The 4,588-nt window shown below is 43.8% G+C and overlaps 1 long non-coding RNA gene across 1 annotated transcript; it reads left to right on the top strand.

The window, feature by feature from the left end:
• The first annotated feature begins 1,671 nt into the window (after positions 1 to 1,671).
• Positions 1,672 to 4,588, top strand: LOC112953770. Its single transcript, XR_003250613.1, has 4 exons — positions 1,672 to 1,778; positions 2,024 to 2,131; positions 2,546 to 2,725; positions 3,092 to 4,588. It is a non-coding gene; the product is annotated as an uncharacterized LOC112953770 (long non-coding RNA).

Raw genomic sequence — 4,588 nt, 5'->3', positions numbered from 1 at the left:
TTCCATTCGCTGCAGCAGAAAGATGCAGGGAAGAGACGTGGCAGCCCAAGGAGCAGCTAAGGCCATAGTGTCTGTGGCTGCACTGAGTTGCCTCCAGAAGGCAGAATATAAGATGAAGCTCCTCGCCACGTTTACATATTCTGCTTCTTGCAGCATAATTTGTCCTAGTTTTTAAACACTGAATGACTTCCGAGGCATTTCATTATATGCTGCAAGTTTTGTCAAGTGCATTCTGTTTGTTTTGCTGGAGGCTGCTAACCATAGTCTATTTTTTTCTGAATCTTTTGTGCTAACAGATATTTTAGCCAGATAATAGATATCTATGCCACTAAAGAGAATACAGTCTGTAATAAAATGCATTTTAGTGCCACGTTCCTGGAAACGGGTTCTTGTGGAAGGGTTGTCTGCATAGCTCTGCAATGTGAAAACCATCTCCAGTGATGATTTTGGATGCAAGCATGGACAATCTGAGGGTAACATGGAGGATTTCAGATTTCTTAACCAAAAGTTCAGCAGTTGGTTCTGATTTTGGCCCCTCTGCTAGATGAACACCTGCTGTGCAACATGGCTTTGCTCTGACTTTTCTCCTTACGTAGATGGAGTAGATCTCCATCACTGACCATGCCACATGGGGCATATTTGCCAAAACCTGAACTGCATCCCAATGCAATGCAACACTTGCCTTGGTTTATATGTATTGCCGTGATACCTACACATTCTGTGGATTTTAATAGACGTTTCTTTTTCTAAGCAAGTTTAATTCCATTACTAAATAATGCATTTGGCTTCCAACCTGGTTTGTCCTAATTATTCATGCGCCGAATAGTTTTTAAACCTTGTTTGGGAGCGCTATTGTTTATTGTCTTATGAAGAGCACCTAATGTGAGCTTTTTTTGGTTTTCTTTTCTTCTTTTTTCTTTAGGAGTTGTAATTGCTTTCCAATGAAAGCAAACAGACAACGCAATTTTTTGCTAAACTAATTATCAGAGCGGAAGATGCTAATGTGTCTTGCCAACTGTGTCTCGTGTCTCCTCGGTTAACATGTAGGATGGTCACGGCTGCTCAGAAAGACTCTCCATCTCTGCTGGCAGAAAACAGAGGCTAAATGAAGCTTACCTCTTCTTTATTTTGCAGTCTCATTAATGGTTCATGCGGTTCTGCCTCTGCCTGCACTTACAGTGTTAATGTTATTTTTTTCTGCAGAGGGTTTCAGGAACACCAGGCATTAATTTACCTGGATTCACAAGGCATCTGACTTCTGAGTTTCCTGCTTGTAATGGTCCAGGGTACTTGCTCTGCAAAATTAAACCTCTTTGGCTGCCTCAGAATTGGAGGTACCCGAAACTAATGACCACCAAGAAACGACAGCTCAAAAAAAGCTGCTACTGAAATGGCTGTTCCAGAATATATTTGTACCCTGAGACCATTCCAATATGTGATCCTGACCATTTCTATAGTGTGCTGGGCGTCTAAGAAAGAACATGGTCTTACTTTGGACTGCAGTATGTCAGAAGGGTGAGGCTTTAAATAGTGACTAAGCACATCAAGAGTCTACAGACATCCTGCTTCTAAGACTGCAAGGCCTGCCAGACACCCTAGGTGCTAAGAAAAATGCCTTTTTTTTTTTTTTTTTCCCCCTTCAGAGGAAGAAAACACAAGCATGACAGAAGGATGGAGTTTCATCTTGAGCAAAAGCAGCGCGTGATTTTCTAGCTCTCCTCATGACAGACTCAATTTGAAAACAGAATTGCATCTTTGCAAAGGGCTGAGATTTGTCTGTAAGTGAATACCATTGTTCCTCAAAACAAATAAATAAAATACAATTACCTCTGACTGTTACCCAAGCTAATGTGTGTAGCTGGCACTGGGGAGTAAAGTGAGTGTAGGACACGGGGCTAAAATCATTAATTGATAATGGGATTTATGTATTTGTCAACGAGGCGATCTGAGCAGCGAGCTGAATAAAAAAGAATGCAAGCTGCAGCAAAACAATGCATAAAAATCACTTCCATTTGTCTAACAGCCTGTCGCTACCAGAAAGTGTGGCTCAAAGGCAGCCAGCACAAGGAGGGAGCAGTTTCAGTCCAAGGCATCGAACCTGCATCGCATCAGGGTTCACTCCTGGATCGGGGTATGTTCTGCCACATCGTGTTACATCAAGTGCCATGTGAAATGATGGAAGCTAATGCAGAGTGAGTGTTGGAAATGGGAAGTAAAACAACAACCTCGTCGTTTCCTTATTCATTAGTCACTGTGGGTTTGGGGGTTATTTGGGAACAGAGATGATGTTTTAAGTGAGGCAGGGAGCCGAGAGCACCAGGCTGCACTCGGAGAAGAGCTCCGTAAATTGCCTGTGGGATTTGATGCTGCTCTGCTGATCTCCTGCCTCCAGAACAAAAAGCTTTTGGGTAGGTCTTTGGGGTTTACCTTTTGTTTTCATCATTAGCGAAGCCTTCCCTTTCCGCACTATTTCCTGTAGTCTTGCATCCTGTTCTGGCCACGTTTTCCCCATCCTCAGCTGCAGCTGTTGGTTTTGTGCCCGTAGGGTGAACCTGTGGAGTGAGGCTCCCTGGTTTTGGTGGTGGAGGCCGTGACGTGTTGCTGCTCCCCTGGGAATGCTGCTGGAGAGCTGCACGTGTCACCCTTGGCAGCCTCAACTGCTCGCCCCAAAGGGCGCTGGTGGCTAAGGGTGTTTTCTGCTAACCTGAAAACCAGGCTTGGCCCGGTAAGAAGGATGGGAGAAGAAGCAGGGGAAGAACTGAGGGTGCAGCGGAGACAAAATGCCAGTTAAAAAACAAGCATTATTCAACTATGAAAGAATTCGAATTTCAGCTAAGTAATAATTTTCATTTCTTTGAGTTGGAAAATAAATTGGGGTGGGAGGGGAAGTGAATGAAACCATCAGAGTTTCTTTGAAAAACTTTAATGGAAAATGCTTCTTTTCCTTCCCAGCCAACCTCCCTGCTGAAAAAACCCACTCTTCACTTAAAGTGCAGTAAAAATAACAGGAACAATTGCCTTCTGTCAAATGAAAATATTAGGTGTATGGATAAGCTTTTGAGTGTTGTTCCTTATCTCTGGTCATGTGCAGGTCTTGAGGAGGGCCATGCAGCCCCTTTCCCGACGGGAACCGGCTCCGTGGCTTTCCGTTGGCATTTGCAGCACGGAGCGGAAGCGCCGGCCGCTTGTGATGCTGAAGTTGGGGTTATTAATCACGTTCTGGGTGCAGAACGTCCTGGCTGTGCTCGCGTGTCGGAGGAGTAGCCTCCAGGATTAATTGGTATTGACAAATTCACTTAGCAACTTGCTTAGCAACCACGCGCCGCCTGCCACCGATTCCTGGGGTTGTAGCCTCCTCGTGTGAAGCCTAAAAGACCAGCCCTGCATTGGGGTACACGGGGTGTGAACAGAGGTGCCTTTGAGCCAGTTTGTGCCCTGTTCCCTCTGGAAAACAGTGGAGATCCAGCCCGGCTGGCTCGGCTTTTGGGGTGCTGTGTATTACACCTGAACCCATCCCTGCCCGTTAAATTGGAGCTTTGGATGGCAGTCCCAGAAGTTGTTATCCATGTGCTGATGGTGCCCGTGAGGACTCACGCTGGGGATAACCACATCTTTTTTCATTCTGATAATAATTAAGCTAATTTACTAATGGGGGTCGTCGTTTCCTTAAGTGTTGCGTTGATATGCTCCAGCACAGCTATGAGGTATGTGCCTGATGCAAATATTACCGAGTGAAATGCTAGCCTGCCTGTTGAGATCAGACTCTATTAGCAATAATTCCCCTCAGCCTTTAATTCTCCCCATCTATGGGATAAGTTTCCATAGAAATTATCCTTCAAAATTTCTAAATCAGAGCTGTGTGTGCTCTGGTGTATGCAAAATACAACCATACCCACCAAGTGGAGGAGAGCACTGCTGGCGTATATTGCAGCCAAAAACCACGGCCATATGCTCATCAAATACAGTGACTTTATCAGATCTTCTGGATAAAAGGGACTGAACTTTGCATGTGTGGATAGCTGAAACAAGCCTTTCTCCCGTGAATATAATGGGCCTGGTCAGAGTAATGACTGTTGAACAGGTTTAACAGTTATTAATTGAATATGAAAAGAAAAATCTTTAAATAGATTCACAGCATTAACTGAACGCAACCACCACTCCTAGCTGTTGTCAGATTAATTTCTGAGCTCTTGATATTTCTGAGACAATAGTGTCTTAATTCTTCTGGTAGCACTCTTTTAAAAAATAACCAACAATCGTGTCTATTTGACAAAATAAAGATAAATCTTTATTTCCAAACTAAAGGATGACAGTCCCTTCTTCAAAAGAGAGGAAAAGGTTGCTAACCATTTTGCTTTTTGCAGCAGGAAAATTTTCAGGCGTGGGACTAGCAAAACAAAGAATTACTTGCTGTAGGTAAAGGGTTTTTTCTTTCACATCTAACCGTTGCACTCTAATGGAAAGGTCAGGTGTGTCAGAGCTGGTTAAGCTTTGAAGAAGACAGATGTGTGTAAGCAGGAAGAACATAAAGGGGAATGGAATAGCTTAAAGGAATAAGCAGAAAGAGCTGGGCTTTAAATTTCGTTCT

The sequence above is a fragment of the Nothoprocta perdicaria genome, unplaced genomic scaffold (genome assembly GCF_003342845.1).
Source record: "Nothoprocta perdicaria isolate Ctin4 unplaced genomic scaffold, notPer1 scaffold_46, whole genome shotgun sequence".
Taxonomy (NCBI): Eukaryota; Metazoa; Chordata; class Aves; order Tinamiformes; family Tinamidae; genus Nothoprocta; species Nothoprocta perdicaria.
This window is presented reverse-complemented; position numbering and strand designations above follow the sequence as displayed.